The 17,545-nt window shown below is 38.3% G+C and overlaps 4 non-coding genes across 4 annotated transcripts; all 4 read right to left on the reverse strand.

Moving 5' to 3' along the window:
• Positions 1–14,591: 14,591 nt before the first annotated feature.
• On the reverse strand, positions 14,592–14,716 carry LOC148293784 (small nucleolar RNA SNORD14). Its single transcript, XR_015836955.1, has one exon. It is a non-coding gene; the product is annotated as a small nucleolar RNA SNORD14 (small nucleolar RNA).
• A 166-nt stretch (positions 14,717–14,882) lies between these two features.
• Positions 14,883–15,004, reverse strand: LOC148293785 (small nucleolar RNA SNORD14). The gene has a single exon (XR_015836934.1). It is a non-coding gene; the product is annotated as a small nucleolar RNA SNORD14 (small nucleolar RNA).
• Positions 15,005–15,160: 156 nt separating this feature from the next.
• Positions 15,161–15,262, reverse strand: LOC148293786 (small nucleolar RNA snoR99). Its single transcript, XR_015836918.1, has one exon. It is a non-coding gene; the product is annotated as a small nucleolar RNA snoR99 (small nucleolar RNA).
• A 123-nt stretch (positions 15,263–15,385) lies between these two features.
• LOC148293787 (small nucleolar RNA SNORD14) lies at positions 15,386–15,511 on the reverse strand. The gene has a single exon (XR_015836949.1). It is a non-coding gene; the product is annotated as a small nucleolar RNA SNORD14 (small nucleolar RNA).
• Positions 15,512–17,545: the final 2,034 nt, after the last annotated feature.

Genomic DNA, 17,545 nt, shown 5'->3' on the forward strand with positions numbered 1-17,545 from the left:
ATCTCCAAACCACTGGCCAATACCTATACCAATGCGTTCAGAATAAAAAAGAGAGCAACTTTTGGTCTCAAACCTCGGCCCAAAAGTGTCCGGAAATAGGTGAAAAAGGGCTGGAACCGTGGCCTAATATGGGTATTTAAATCAATCTTCAAAATTCCAAAATTAACCCCAACTAACTACATAAAAAGATAGAGCAGGATGAGGGGATGAATTTCCATATACCTCACTTGACGGGTTTGGCCGTCAGAATTGCCATAAAACTTAACTCTTTTCTCAGCTTCGATTCGAGCTCACCGTAAACGCATCGGATTGGGTTTTGGGTGGGTTTTGTAGAGGAGGACAAGAGGGACATTTTTCGTGAAGGTGGCGGGGCCAACCGGTGCACGACGGTGTCGATTGGTGGCTGAGAAGTCGAACAATCACTGTAGCAGTGACTGTAGTGAATGGACAGTGGAAGAGGACGAAGTCACGGGAGAGAAGGAGAAGAAATAAGAGAGGCCCGATTACTGTAGCAACTAGTACTGTAGTGGTACTGTTTGCTACAGTAACAAATTTAAAAATTCCCACTACATCCTTTTCGTTTCTAGACCTTTCCTCCTTCGTTACAACTTGAAATTGGGTGTGCCGCATGTCTACGAACTCGTATCCTCAAGCTCTACGCAATGATATCACTCAATTCCCAAAATCCTTCCCGAACAAGAAGTGACAAAAGTGCTCCTACACCCAAGGGCAAAAATGTAATTTCACCAATTAAATTGGGTTAAATCAATTAAATTGGGTTAGGGATGTTACCACTACATACTTGCAATTAGGGTTCATTCTGCAATGTGGTTCCATGATCATCCCTATTTTTTAATTTTCATAATCATGATTCATGAATAAGAGTTTGATACCTATTTGTATTTGATACAACATGTCAATATCCTACCTTTTTTAAGGGTGAGTTGCCCATTGATGTACCTAATTTTTTTGTAAACCCTTATTGTTTATATTCACATTATTAAGAAAATAGTAATACATTAGCACCATGACAGAAAATATGTTTATAATTAAATGCATGACCTCACACCTCAATAAGTCCTATTGAAGAAATTGAGTTTGAATGAAAAGAAGAAAAATAAAAATCAATGCACAACATAATTTAGATCAAATCAAAATTGGTTGCATTACAATTTTTATTTTTTTTTTCCTTCTACTAATATTTTTAAATGTACTTTTAAAATGTTCATTATGTATGTATATATAATGTTCGCAATAATATCAAAGAAAGTTGTGTCTTTGGTTGGTTGTGATAGAACTATGGACCAATTAAAAATTATGGGAATTCACTAAATGTTGTGCATATAAATTAAATATATTGATTGTTGTCTAAACTTTTGTAGGATTAATTCAAAATATTTCAGAATAAATCAAAATTTTCCAATCAGAATGCTTTTCAAATATTTGGAATTTTTAAAATTGGAATATATTAGGAATAAATCAGAATTATCGAATCGGAATGAGTTCAGAACATTTCATATCGAAAATTTCAGAAGTTCCATGTGCATTCTGAATTCGATCTGATTTTTTTTTTCAGAAATTTTGAATTTCAGCATTTACGAAATTCAGATTTGTTATAGTCAGATTTTTTTGGAAATCTTCGGACCGGAATTGGTCAGAATCAGATTTTCCTATCCAACTTGCACCCCTAATGAAAATAAAGGATGACCTTGTCCAAGTCAATTGCACCTCTAGAGACAATGGACCAAGACAATAACCCTCCATATATTTAGGAATTCATTGACATAGTCCAACCAGCTCCACCACAAATGGAGGATTGAGGTCAGGCCACGATTGATGATCACAAAGAAATTAATCATGGTATAGCTGACAGCCCAAAACCTATCTTTGTCAGTGCTTCGCTAACACCGCAAGAGTTAGAAAAATACACACAACTTTTGCAAGATTACAGAGATGTATTTGCATGGAGTTATCAAGACATGCCGGGTTTGTACCCAAAGGTTGAGGTAGACCATGCAATATTCTACACGACCCGTTAATACGATACGAATTCGCAACAACAACAAAAATCAATGTTCGGGTCCGAGTTATCGTATCGTGTTGATATTGTGTTGACCTATTAGCCACACGTTAAGCTAATAGGTCGTGTTGTGTCAATTCGCGAATACTCGTTAACTCGTTAAGCTCAGGGGAATTTCTGTAAATTTATATCTCTTTCTTTTTTCTCCTTCTCTTTCATCTCTTCCTTCCCAATTGCCCCATTCCATGACTCTCTTTATACTTCAACTCTCTATCTCTCTCTCTCTCTTTCTCTTTCTCACTCTTACTGTGCCACCCTCTCTCTCCTCCTACTTTACAACTTAGTGAACCCTCTCTCTCTCTCTAGCTCTTCAGGTTTTCCTGAACTTTCTCTCTGGGTTCCTTGGTCTATTTGGAGAGCACAGCATGGAGGACATGGTTGTGGTTGCAGATTTTTCCTCAAGTGTTTGTGGTGGAAGATACTTTGAGAAAGGCTAAAGTTGATTCAAATAGTTTCATGAAATATATGGCAACTCAAATGATTGACAAGTAAGTATTGGAAAGAGTATATATCCTTGCAATTGCTATAATATTGGATCCTAGATACAAAATTTAGTTTGTGGAATTTTGTTATAAAAGGTTGTATGGTTACAACTCCCAAGAAATTACTAAAGTTCGTGATATGTTGTTTTCTCTCTTTGATTTATACGTTCAAATATATTCTACTTCTGAATTTGTTTCTAGTACTTCAAGTGTCTCAAATGGTGCTCATTCTCATGTTGATGACATGGTTTCTAAAGAATGCTTGGATGTTATGAAGGTAAATAGCTATTTATTTTTATAGGAATACATCAAAGTTTAGTGTACATTTGACTGTTTGTGTTCATATTAATGTTATATTTTTAGGAATTTGATAACTTTGAAAGTGAGGAGTTTACCACTTCTTCCCAAAAGACTCATTTATAATCGTATTTGGATGAGTCCAAAATTGACAGGAAGACAAATTTGAATGTTCTTGATTTCTGGAGAGCGAACTAATTTCGATATCCTAAATTATCAATTTTGGCACGTGATTTAATATCTATTCCAATATCCACAGTCGCATCCAAGTCAACATTTAGTGTTGGTGGTAGAGTGCTTGATTAGTATCGTAGTGCTCTCAAGCCTAAAAATGTTGAGGCACTAATTTGTACAGGTGACTGGATATTTGGCGAAGGTATATTTGCTCAAACTTTACTTCTTATTTATTATATTTGTTTCTTTTCAATATCAGCTTAATCCTTATGATTTGATTTGTAGAAATTGTACTTTAGCACCCAACCTGGAAGAATTGACTGAGGATATTAGCAAGATGGAGATAAATGCTACTGATTCTGTAGGGTGCTCTAATACTGTCACTATTGGTGGATAGAGTTGATGGTTGAATGAAAGATGAAGACTGATTATTATTAAGTTAATTTTTATTTTATTTTATGTTGTAATTTATTCACTTTTATAACTTGATTTGAACTTTTCTGTTGGATTTGGAGTTGAACTTGATGAATATGTATTTGTATTTAATTATATACTTTGGTTGTAATTTGGGGGAAGTTTCATCAAACTGTTAAAACTATTGATTTAGTTTTATATATATATATATATATATATATATATATATATATATAAATAATAGGAACCAGTGACGGGTTACACGAGTTGGGTCATGTCAACCCATTTATAAACGGGTCATGTTCAGGTTGAGAATTTCTGAGCCGTTTATTAAACGGGTCGTGTTCGAGTTGATCATTTTTTACTCATTTAAAATCCTGACATGACATGACCCATTGCCAGACCTAGTTCTTATTGGTGAGGAGCAAAGGGTTGTTGTAATTTCTCCTCCCAAATCGTGTGTATCAATGCGCTAGTTCTTGTTGCTTTTTTTCAAATTTCTTTTTTCTCTTTTTATTTATTTATTTATTCAATTTATTTTATATTCTTAACCGGTGAAACGGGCTGTGTTTAGTATTTTCCACCCGTTTTCTTAACGGGTTGTATTGTGTCACCCGTTAGGCCATCTACAACCATGGGCTAAACAAAATTTTGGCCAAATTTGGAGGGCCACATTTAGCCCAGCTTTGGCCTAGGCCAAAATTTCTTGTGGACCCCATGCATGTGTTTTTGAAGGAGATAAATGCATATCCAACAGGCAAGAATAAAAGCACTGGCATCATCGATGTATTTTTAAAAGCCTTTTTAAATGTTTTCAATTTGTGTTGTTTAAGAAAAATTTATAAAAAAATTATTGGTCATGACTGTTGGAGGTCAAACCATTGAAACCCAACCTTTTTTTAAAATTATTTTTTTAAATGTGGTCACCTTTTTAAATGTTTTCAATTCATAAAAAAATTATAAAAAAATTACTGGTCATGACCGTTGGAGGTCAGACCATTGAAACCCATCCTTTTTTTTATTTTTTTTATTTATAAATGTGATCACCTTTTTAAATGTTTTCAAGTGTTGTTTAAAAAAAATTATAAAAAATTCCTGGTCATGGAATATTGTCTCTAAATAGTAATTTAATTCAATTAAACAATACATAGTTGTGGTATGTATGAGTGTTGTACCGTAGTTTTTCTCAAAATAATAAAATATGAAGGACCCTAAAATATAGTCATGCATGGCTGGAGATGGAAAAATTTAGCCTTGCACTATTTTTTAAAAAGTTAATATTTTGGAGGGCTATATATTTAGTTCTGTGACTGGAGATGGCCTTAAGAAAAACGGGTTGACACGAATACTGACAACATGACACGATTGCCACATCTAGTTGTAGTTCACAAACTTGGGATACCTGATGAGACTTGATGGGTGAAGCAAGCTCCACGTCGTTTTCGGCCACTACTAATGATCCAAATAGAAATCAAGATTGACAAGCTTATTGCTGCTCGTTTTATCCGAGAGGTCCAATACCCCACTTGGTTGTCGAATATTGTGCAGTCCTAAAAAAAAAGTAGGGCACTACGTATATGTGTGGACTATAGAGACGTCAATGATATATGCCCAAAAGATGAGTTTCAGCTCCCAATTACAGAATTATTGGTAGACGGAACAACCGGTTTTGGTGCTCTATTGTTTATGGACGGATTCTCGGGTTACAACCAAATAAAAATGGCTCTAGAGGATCAAGAGAAGATTGTCTTCCGTACTCCAAAAGGAATAAATTGCTACACTATGATGCCTTTTGGGTTGAAAAATGCAAGAGCGACTTACCAAAGAGCCATGACGGCAATTTTCAATGACATGCTTCACAATACCATGGAGTGTTACATCGATGATTTGGTTGTCAAAACCAAAAAAAAAGAGAACATCATTTGAGTGACTTCAAACGAGTTTTTTTATAGACTCTGAAAGCACCAGTTGAAAATGAACCCTTAAAATGTGCATTTGGGGTAACTTCAGGAAAATTCATTGGCTTTGTCGTTTGACATCATGGAATTGCAATTGATCCCGCAAATGTCCCTTACTTTCATTTATTTTTATATTACTCCATTTACTAAAGTTTACAATGTAAATAAGGAAGAACCCCCCACTTTGGATTCATATAAAAATACTAGAAAATCAAATTCCCACCAAATCAAAATGTGAAAAATCGGTTTTAGTGCAAAATACGATTTAGGCTAAAAATGATGGCTCATTAAATCAATATATACTTCATACTAAAATCACATAAAATCAAGTTTTCTTATTTGATGTGTAAGAAATAAAAACTGCCAAAAATTATCTTGAGAAAATAATTATTTCGAAAAACCATTTTTCATACTTAGTTAATATTGCACCTCTACTAAAAAAAAATTGGGTCCACCAGTGCCTATAAATGATATTTCATCTCAAATCTCTCTAGAAGGTGTCAACCATTATCGAGGCTAACGAAGAAGGATGTTCCGTTTGTATGGGATCAAGCATGTGAAAATGTTTTGGAAAGCATTAAACAATATCTATTGAATCCACCAGTTCTAATGACTCCAATTAAAGGGAAACCTTTAATCTTATACATTGTGGCATTTGAACGCTCGTTGGGGGCATTGCTCGCCCAACACAATTTGGATGGAAAAGAAAATGCACTCTATTACTTGAGTAGAATACTTGTGGGGGCAGAACAAAAATTACACCCCTATCGAAAAAGTTTGCCTCACATTGGTGTTTGTTGTCGAGATTGACAAATAATATATATATATTACTATTACGAGGGCTGTAGAACTTGCACTTTCATGTTATATATGGTATCGTATTGTGGGGGTATAACCACACAACTATTCAAGATATAATAGGAATAAGATGGGTTTGAAAATCACACCACCATTTTGATTACAATAATATATGTTGCAATGTGATGGGCAATGGAACTACACCACCATTAAATAATAGGATGAGAGATTATACCGTGAAATTCCAAATCACGGTTTGAAAAAGTAAATAAAACAAACATAAATGAAACAACATAAAAATTGTAAGAGCATAAAAAAGAACGCATGCATGTCATCATAGTAGTAAAGTGAGAGTAGTGTCACAGGATGACTTTTTCGGAGTCTTCCTTCCGTGCGGCCTTAGACTTGATCGCCTCTCAAACAAGGTAAGTCAGCCTTCCTTCCTACAAAATAAGATCGAACCAAGCAAGAGCAAGAATGATAAGAACGCACAAGAGAGTTTGAGAGAATCTATGCTTGTATTTCTACTCAATGCTTTACAAGTTGTGAGGTGAGGATACACAATGAGACATCCTCCTTATATAGAGATTCTAGCCCACCTACCGCCACAATGGAGGGCTAGGATCGATACAATCTCACCAACCGGAATCTACCTACTACTGTCACCAACCGTAGTCTACCTACTATTGTACATTGAATCTAGACATGTGGGCTAAGAGGTCTAGCATGATCCATCCAACAGGCTGGTCCTTGAGCTTCTCTTGTGGGGCTTGACCTTCATGAATGGATCCTCTAGGTTGGCCCCATAGTTGTTGGGTTGAGCCTTCAACATGCGGGCCGTGACATTCTCCCCCACCTAATCCGGTGACGTCCTCGTCGCCAAGGTAGTTCCTTCTCGTTCTAACGCTTCGATCTTATCCTTGTACTGCCACAAGGACTCTTCTTTCTCCCAATTACCTTCAGACTCTGGCAGGCCCTTCCATTTGACAAAGTACTCAAAGTACCTCGGTACACCTTTGCGTCGCACCTCACACTTAGCCATGAGCCACTCGACTTCCCTGTCAAATGAAGTCACCATTAAAGGTGGAGCTCGTTGAGACTCCCCACAACTTGGCTCCTCGGGGTTAGCATGGTGGGGCTTGAGATTGCTCATGTGAAACACCGGATGAATCTTGAATTGTGGCGGTAGTTCCACATGGTAAGCAGCTCTTCTCACGGTTCGAAGGATAGGAAATGGGCCCTCATATCTCCTTAGCAACGCCTTGTGTACCTTTCTAGTGGACTTGTGTTGAGAGGGATTGAGCTTCATAAAGACCATATCACCTGGTTGGAACACGACATCTCGTCGATCCTCGTCCGCCCATTTCTTCATCTTCCGAGTTGCCTTCTCTAATTGAGCCCGAGCCAACTCATTAGTCACCTGCCAGTCCTTGGCCGTCTTGTATGCAGCAGGGCTACTCCCTGTGTAGCCTGACACCACTGTGTTCGGTGTTGTAGGTTGTTGTCCAGTTTCCAACTCAATAGGACTTGACCCTGTCGACTCCGATCGTTGCAAGTTGTACGAGAACTGAGCAACATCCAACAATTTTGCCCAATCTCGTTGGTTGGTACTCACATAGTGCCGCAAGTATAACTCCAACAGTGCATTCACCCTCTCCGTCTGACCATCTATTTGTGGGTGAAAGGTAGAGAAGTTCAATTGTGAGCCAAGTAGCCTGAAGAGCTCCATCCAAAGTTTACTAGTGAAGCGAGTGTCACAGTCACTAATAATACTCTTGGGGATCCCACAATACTTCACCAAATGCTTCATAAACAAGCCTGCAGCTTCCTCCACGTTGCAATCCGTCGGTGTGGGGATGAAGGTAGCATACTTGGTGAACCTGTCGACCACCAACAAAATTGAGCCACACCCTTCTGACTTGGGTAGACTCACGATGAAGTCCATGGACAAATTCTCCCATGGTCTGGTTGGAACAGAAAGTGGCTCTAGCAACCCACCCGACTACTTCTGCAAGGTCTTGTCTTGTTGGCATACAAGACAAGTTCGCACGAACGAGTCTACATCTTCCCTCTCTTGAACTGTATACCTCCGCTTGGTGTCATTGAGCTTTCGGCTCTCGAAAGCCAATGGGTGTCCATCCTGCATGAGTACACCACCAATAGAAAAATCTGATGCATTAGTGTGTACCTCAAAAGGTTTGCTAAGATCAGAAAGTCTCGGCACTGGTTCCTCCTCAATGGCATGATCCACCTCTCTCCTAGGTGGAAAAGTGTTGGGCAGCTCCTTGGGCATGACATCTGCAAACTCCTTAAGGACTGCTTCCACTGCTTTTGGGACTGGTTGGACTTACTTCTCAACTATATCCCTCTTCATAGTTGCAAGGAACGTCGGTTCGCCCTTCTTCCAAGACTTAGAAAATTGCATGGCTGACAAAAGCTTTGACTTGCCTTGTTGCCTCACCACAGGCACCATGCATGGCATTGCCCCACCCTATGCTATGCACATAGTATTGTAAAATGGAATAGGAAATGCCTTTACCTTGTTCATGAACTCCATTCCTAGGACGACATCATAGTCATCCATCGAGATCACGGAGAAGTCAGCTACTCCCTTCCAAGTAGTAATGTGTAGCTCCAATCCACGAGCTACTCCATCAATTGGTTTGGCAGTCGAATTCATCGTCTTCATACTTCCTGCTTCCTTCGAGACTCGACACCCAAGTCTCTTTGCTTCATACACTGACATAAAGTTGTGCGAGGCACCCGTATCCACCAAACAACGGGTTGTCTTGCCATCCACCATAGCGTCAACGAACATCACTCCTTTAGCTTGAACCTGTGGTTGAGAGACTTTGGCCTGTAGGGCATTGAAGCGGTGAATGACCCCCATTCCTGCTTCCCTATCGACCTCCTCTTCCTTCTCTTGGTTCATAGCATTAAAGGCTTTCTTTTGCGGACAATCCCGCATCATGTGCGCTCCATCGCATAAGTAGCAAGCTAGCTTCGACTTGTCCTTCCCTTTGTCACCTTTGTCATTCTTCTTCACGGATGATTTGTGACTGTCAGACTTGTCTCCTGACTTGCTACCTTCTTTTGGCTTATGGTCTCCCCCACCGGATCCATTGCCACCTTTCTTTCCTTTGAACTTGGAGTCGCTTTGTTCATTTTTCTTGAACTCCACAAGAGACTCAGCTGCAACAATTGCCTCTGACAAGGTTTGGACGTGTCTCTTTTGTAACTCCAGCTTGGCCCAAGTCTGTAGGCCACTCATGAAGTACATGAGCTTGTCTTCATCTGTCATGCTAGGCACCTCAAACAACAGGTTGGTGAACGTGGCCACATAGTCTTTCATGCTCCCCATTTGCTTTAGCCATCTCAGCTTCTCCTTTGCCTCATACTTGACATTCTCTGGATAGAAATGCAACATAATATCTTTCTTAAACTCATCCCAAGTCTCAAGTGTAAACGTACCTTGGTCGATCTCCATAGATCGACGGCGCCACTGATCGGTTCATAATTGTATATCATTTTGTACCCTTCTAGCTTATGATTTGGTTATGTTATTGAGTTAAACTTGTGCTTTTAATCCATTTTCTGTTTTGATAAGTCCATAATTTCATACACTTGCTTGCCTTCTTTACTTAGTGATTTTGCTTAGTTTCTCTTTATTTTGAGTCACTTACCTCTATTTGTGTGTTTTGTAGGTTAAGATAGCAAGAGATCACATTTGATGCAATCCATGCATGTTAAGGGCTGATTGGCAAAGAGCAAGAGCTTAAAGACAAAACCAAAGTTGGGCCACACTTCTTGTCAGTCCAGTTTCGTAAGTCACCTTAAAGGTCTCATTTCAGCAATCTGCACAACTCGGATGAGGAGACATTCTTCATAGAAGTTGTTCAATTGGGTGTCTAGTATAACATATCCAACATTCAGCCCAATTGAACATATGTGGAGTCCTTAGCCCGTCCAACACTGAACCATGCTCAGGAGGATTTGCAGCTGCCAGCTTTGAGCCTTGTCTCCTCCTTTAAGCCATGTGCCTCACCCATGCTGCAACTGACTTTGGATCCAACATAATGAGTGAAGTGGGGAGGCATTCCAGCTATGAAATTCTAAAGGAGCAAGTTGGTACATGCTGGAGTTATTATAGAGAAAGCATGTGCATGCATGTAAAGCAAAGAAATGAAATGAAGTCAATTCCAGTCTCTGTTCGTCTGCCAACTTGCAAGGCCCAAAACGCACACTTCTACTGCTCCGATGGGAATACTTTCTTCATAGAAGTTGTTCCAATGGGTGTCTAGTATAACATATCCAAATTTGAGCCCCATTGGATACGTTTTGAAACCTCTGGCCTTCCTACACCAAGCCTGGTTCAGAAAACTCGTTTTTCAGCAACCAAAAGGCAACCACATGGGTTGGCAGCAAAGGCAGCCACAACTGATCACCTTTGAACCCATGTGAAGATGCTTGAGGTGCAGCAGCAAAAGATGAAGGATGGTGTGGAAATCCATCATGATGTTCCTCCCTCTTAGCCCTATAAATAGAGAAGTCTTCAAGCTTCAAATCACACCCCAAGGGGGGGAGCTCTCAAACACTTCTCTAGAGCTCCCTTCCCTTCTCTCCCTCAAATTCTCTTAGTTTCTCTTTCTAAGTTTTCAATTGTTGTAATGAAATTCTGAAATTCTGATTAAGTTTTTCTTAGTTTCACTTTACTTTTCATTGTAATGTACATTCTTTCTTAAGTTTCAAGTTTAATTAGTTTCCAAGTTTCAATTATGGTTTTTGTTCTTATTCATTATGCTTATAAGTTAATAGGCTAGTTTGAATGATTGATCACCATTTAGGCTTGCATGTTAGCTATCTTGGTTTGAATTAAGAGTAGACACCATGCTTTAATTCGAATTGAACTATGAATAAGAAGAGTATGTATGGACATTCGACAACAGGGATTAGATACATGCTTGGTTGTTTAAATTGTTCTTCTATGCTTAATGGGTTCCTAATGCTTAGTTTTAGGTTAGACAACAAATGATCAAATTAGGGAATTAGGAACACAAGGTTATGACCACACACCATGGCTTAATCATACTTTAGCTAGAATCAATCCATTAATCTAATTGAGCTTGGGAACTTATTTGCTTGAGTTATTTCCTTTGTTCTTGTTTTATTTATTTTCTTTTTCATTTCTGTTTTGTGTAGGAGAAATGAATTGGATCATTCAATCACCAATCCTCATGGGATCGACCTCGCACTTACATATGCTATACTACCAAACGGCTCGTGCACTTGCGAGTATCACAAGTTGAGGATGCAGCTGAATCCATTTTGATGCAGCTGAATCGAAGCAACAGCCACCACATGAGAGCATTGTCGGTGAAGAACAACGTTGCTGTAGTAATCTTGGGCTCATCATCCTCCAGCTTGAGGTACTTGAAATACCTTTCGATATTCCACAGAAACGTGTCCAGCTCCTTCGCCTCCCTCTTCCCATTATCGGATTTGGGCTTGAAAGAATCTAACACATTCGGTTCCTTCGGAGTCCCGGTCTTGTTCAAGACAGCTTCCTTGCACAAGGCCCAATCTCCCTTCACATCCTTCACCTCATCACGAAGTGCAGTAAGCTCCGCTAAGAAGTGATCTAGCTTGGTTTGGACATCTAGCTTCATGATGTCTAGCGCGGAGTTGAGGGCTCCCTGGAATTGGCCTTGAAGCTCTTCCACCACAGCTTCGAAGCCCACCTTCGTAAGGACGTCCTCCTCGAGTCTCTGATCGAACTCGTTCACGTCATTCTCCATCTTAGAAAGCCGCCTCTCCATCATGGCTACGACATCTCTAGATCGTTCCCTCTTTGATTTGCCCCCACGCTACACATTCACCTTGGACATATCTGTCTCAATATTGGATCCACTCTTCGACATGCTTCTTCGAATGATTTGAGCTTTCGCTCTGATAGCAACTGTCACGGGATGACTTTTTTGGAGTCTTCCTTCTGTGCGGCCTTAGACTTGATCGCCTCTCAAACAAGGTAAGTCAGCCTTCCTTCCTACAAAATAAGATCGAACCAAGCAAGAGCAAGAATGATAAGAACGAACAAGAGAGTTTGGGAGAATCTATGCTTGTATTTCTACTCAATGCTTTACAAGTTGTGAGGTGAGGATACACAATGAGACATCCTCCTTATATAGAGATTCTAGCCCACCTACCGCCACAATGGAGGGCTAGGATCGATACAATCTCACCAACCGGAATCTACCTACTACTGTCACCAACCGTAGTCTACCTACTATTGTACATTGAATTTAGACATGTGGGCTAAGAGGTCTAGCATGATCCATTCGACGGGCTGGGCCTTGTTCTTCTCTTGTGGGGCTTGACCTTCACGAATGAATCCTCTAGGTTGGCCCCATAGTTGTTGGGTTGAGCCTAAAACATGCAGGACGTGACAGTAGGCATGTGACGAAGAGGACATAGAGAAATAACCACATAGTATTTAGCACTGAGAAAATTTAGAGGTAAAGAAAAGAGACTATCATGCTGATAACGTGTTATAAAATAGACAGAGTATGAAAGTATCACTAAAAATTGAAGTTGAATTATATTTGCTCTTTTGGTATTACACTGATATAATTTTCTCTCGAATTTCTCTAACTCTCAGTTTCTCATTTTTCTCTCCTCTTATTAGTGTGTCTTTCTTTCTTACTAAGAGCATCCACAATGGGCTCCCTAAACCACCTCCTTAGATAAATTTTAGGGAGGAATTATAAAAATGCAACTCCAACCATGCTCCCTATCCACCTCCGAAAATAGGGAGTTCTCTAGGAGCTCCTAAATCTGAGGAGAGAGAAAGAACTCCTAGTGACTCTCTATAATTTAATGCTGCTTTATTTAATGAGTATTTCAAACCTTCATTTAATGCTAACTATTTTTTATTTTATTTTTTAATAGAGATGGACCAATCAAAAAAGAGTTATAGCATTTATGACTCTCCAAATTAGGGAGTATGGTCGGAGTTTAAATTTTTTAGAGAACTCCTAAAATAGCTTTCTTATATTTTTAGCTAAATTTTAGCTAAGAAATAGAGAGCATCATTTTGGATGCTCTAAAACCTATAGGCGGAGGCTTACAACAGATTTCCCTATAACAATGAATGCTCCTAAGGCTATATACAAGTGTTTACCTTTCATTTCACCTCTAATTTGTGGACTCCACACCATTTACAACACTATTACCTTTATTATTATACATAGTGGAAAGATTTGTTGCTACCTACGGAGTTTGTTGCTCCACACCACCTCATTAAATACTATGTTATTTACTTTATATTTCAGCTTTTATTTATTTACGATACCCATTTTGAAATTCTTCATGGCACTCAAAGATGTGGAAACACGTACATGAAAGGGCGGAACTGTGTATAGCTGCCTGGGGCTTTAGCCCAGTGCAGCTTTCGGCTTAAGTTAATTTTTGCCCATAAGCTATAGGTTTTTATTATATTTAGCCCATCAACACTATTTAAATTATCCAGCCCAACTTTATGGGCCCAGAAAACTTTACTTGGAAACAAAATTTGGAGAAGGAAGAGGATTCAAAATAGATTAGATTAGAAATGGCACTGGCATCTGGGAGAACTCATGATTCAGTCTTCGTCCGTGTTTTGTTTCAGATTTTAGAAAAAAATTCCAGCAATCAATGTCTTGAGCTGCCTATTTACATGATGGAAATAGAGTAAGCTGTTGAAACTCCAGGCACAAACGGCATCATCATCCAAGCTCCAAGCTATTCAAAGAATTGGGGGACTTTTCCCGATGACGAACTCTTCCCTAACTTCAGAAAATAAAAATGGTACCAAAAATGATTTAGAAAAGGCTCAATTGAAAAGGCTTATGACTTAATCAATTGAGTCTACATTACATGCTGTCCAATGAAGTTTAGTAAATTATTTCATTTCAAAAGCTGATTTCTCTTGTAATAAATCCGATTGCAAAAACATTCAATTAATTCATTTCAAAACTGATTTCTCTTGCAACAAATCCGAAGGAGACTATTTTCACACAGCTCAACAATATTGCCTCCAAAGTTTGTGACCTTAATTACTCTCCCGACTTATTAACGGCATGGTTGAGAATACTTGTTCCCATCCTCTCAAGTTCAACCACCAATTGTTCCAAGCATCAAAGTATAAAGACTTCTCAATGTCTTTAATTTAAATTATAAATGTACTTATTTTCAATGTCTCCAGTGCTAAATTTCCGGTAGAAATAGGATTTAGGGACTGTTTCATGTGATTGATCAGCGCAAGTTGAAAAGCAACACCAACTTCTAAAAACAGTAGATGTAGAACAAGAAACATAATTAGAATGCAAATTTGATTGATTGTATAAGAAAATCAGCCTCAGACATCCAAGGAAGGATAAAAGCAGCACAAGCTCTCAAGCCCGGCGAAAGGCGAAAGCTCTTAGGCGGCCACTGCGAATGTTCATGAGAAACAAGCCTTAGATTTGTCATCACAGGTGATTCAAACCAAACATACAGCACATTGAAATATAAATTTTGCCAAATCAAATTTCAACAATTTATGCTAGATTTTTAAAACAATTTGCACCATTAATGGAAATCCCGAAACCAAGCAGAAAACCAATTTACAGCATCAAATTAAAAAAGGGAATTTTTATTTTGCAAAATCTCAGACATCCAAGGAAGGATAAAGCAGCATTAGCTCTCAAGCCTGGCGTGGCGAAAGCTCTTAGGCGGCCACTGCGAATGTTCTTGAGAAACAAGCCTTAGTTTTGTCATCATTGATTATAATATTCAAACATTTAAATTCAATAAAATAATCACAACAAAATAACCAAGAACAATAGAGGTTTAAAACCCAGGTATCAAAAAAAAAATTAACAAAAGTAAATAAATAAATAAATATTTTTAACTGAATATCATTAGGTAATTGAGATAAATTAATCTATCCCATCAAACAATGATCAGCCAGATACAAACAGAAAACAGCTTACAAAAGTAAATGGAGAAAGATCAATTTGAGGGACCTGTTCATCCCTAAACCCTAAATCAAGAATAGTGAGCATGAACCAAATATATTTCTCAACGATAACAAAATCGAAAACCCAGAATAAAAACCAACCATTAAATACAGAATGCATATAGAAAAACAGAGAAGCAGAGAAAAAAGTCTCAGACATCCAAGGAAGGATAAAAGCAGCACACGCTCTCAAGCCCGGCGAAAGGCGAAAGCACTTAGGCGGCCACTGCGAATGTTCTTGAGAAACAAGCCTTTGGATCTATCATCATCGACCGTTCATTATCACAACCCACAGACCAATACACAGAACGCAACAGAAGAAAACAAGAATTCAGAAACACATCTACAACAGATAATATATTAGCGAAGGCGAAATCAGAGCTACACACAATCAAGAGGATTTTACAAGGGAGAAGGGAGGTACGAGGGAGAAGAAGGAGAGGAGGGTTTATTTATACAGGTCAGACGAGGTGGGGATTTTAGGGTTTCGTGGGATTAGACGGCTACGATTGGTTCCTGGAACAATCTAGACGATTTGAGAACTTTTACACGAAGGGGCATTTTTCGGATTGGGCTTTTATTTAGGGTAAACTGCCGAATACTCCCTGAACTATTTCGACTATTGAAATTACCACCTTAAATTAATTTTTCAGCCAATTTAGCCTCTGTATTAAATTTATTTGCCAATTTCGCCCCCACTGTTAGGTTTTTCACAATTCCATCCAAATGTCCGTTCAAAATACCACGTGAATGGCATATGCGGCTTCTGTTGAGGGTAATCTCGTCCTTCTAATCCTCATACCCCTTTTAGCGCTCCGTATGCCCAATTCCCAAATCAGACTTAGAGATTCGATTTGGAACTGAGAGAAAGAGAGACTGCGAACTGAGAGATTCGACAGAACCCAACCCTTTTTGATAGAACCCAACCCCATTTGCAAGCATTCTAACCTTCTCATTCCTCTTATGTTCATCAATTTCATGAACAAGACAAGAAATTGCAATTGAAGATAGGATGCATTGGAACATACCTGCAGCTTTTATCAAATCAAGGTGCAGAAAGAAAAAGTATACAAAATTAAAAGAAAAATAAAAGCCAACCCTTTTGTCGGCTGCCGCTCTTCCCTCCTCTCCGAACCATCAACACCACCCTTCCAAGCCATACAAAAGCCAGCTTAAGGTCTTAAAAGTGAAAGAGTATATCACAAAAAGCAAGAATAATGGAAGAAGAGGATGAGCTTCAACAATTCTCAGGAACCCACGATTTCTAGATTCTCATACATCCACTTTTGCTTCTTTTTTTTCTTTTTTTTTTTTGTGACAGAAACATCCATTTTTGCTTTATGTAGAAAATTTAAACCATGCCTTTTGAAGTGTGATGGTGTCACTAAAGAGCTTCTGTTTTAGTGAAGACATCTAAACAAGGATTTCAAATCAAATCCAATTCTTCATAGATTAATTGAGATGCACAAGGAGATGAATTGACTTAAGGACATGCAACAACGTTAAAGGAAAATTCGACTAGGAGAAAACAAATTGATGATTTTACGGATGGCACATTGCACATTGCACATCCATCCATCAAAAAGTCTATTGTTTATTTCCTTAATTTTGGAGATAATTGAGGTCTTTAAAGGTCTCATCATTTTCATGTTTAATATAATTAAACTACTTGGCCTAGGACAAATATTACTCCAAATTATATTAGTAGTTGTATGATACTCCCACTATTTGTTTTGAAAACTAAATTAATTTCATAAAACTCTTTTATTTGAAATTGGGAATATGCACTACTACTAACAAAAAACCTTGCACTCCTTAAGTTTAGTTAAATAGTTTTCTACAGACTCATGACTGATTATGGACTTGATTTCGATATAACATCTAACCAAGATGTCAGATCTTAGGTCTTTGAAAGGTGATTGATTTTATTACACATCTTAACAACTTAAAACATTCACGGTTGTTGGGCGATGGACCCATAAATAATCCAAGTTATTGGACTTAATTATTCCTTCTCGTCTTCTTAAATGGGCTTCCACACCTTCCTATTTACAAAACTATTTGAGAATAGAAGTCTTAAAGCCCCATGGACTTTAAGGGAGTTCATTCTTAGAGAGGTAGAATTTACAATTGAAATTGAGATAGGAGAGTCATGTAAGCCTCTATTTTTTTTACAAACAAACTTTGAATAAATAAATTTACAACCATTAAATCAATCATATTCCATTCATCTCATGAATAGCGGCCAATCTCATAGCGTATTTGTATTCGGGGTCATAAGTCCATAATCATCCCTTAATCATTTAAT

Source organism: Prunus avium, chromosome 6, assembly GCF_965620075.1.
Source record: "Prunus avium chromosome 6, drPruAviu1.hap1.1, whole genome shotgun sequence".
Taxonomy (NCBI): Eukaryota; Viridiplantae; Streptophyta; class Magnoliopsida; order Rosales; family Rosaceae; genus Prunus; species Prunus avium.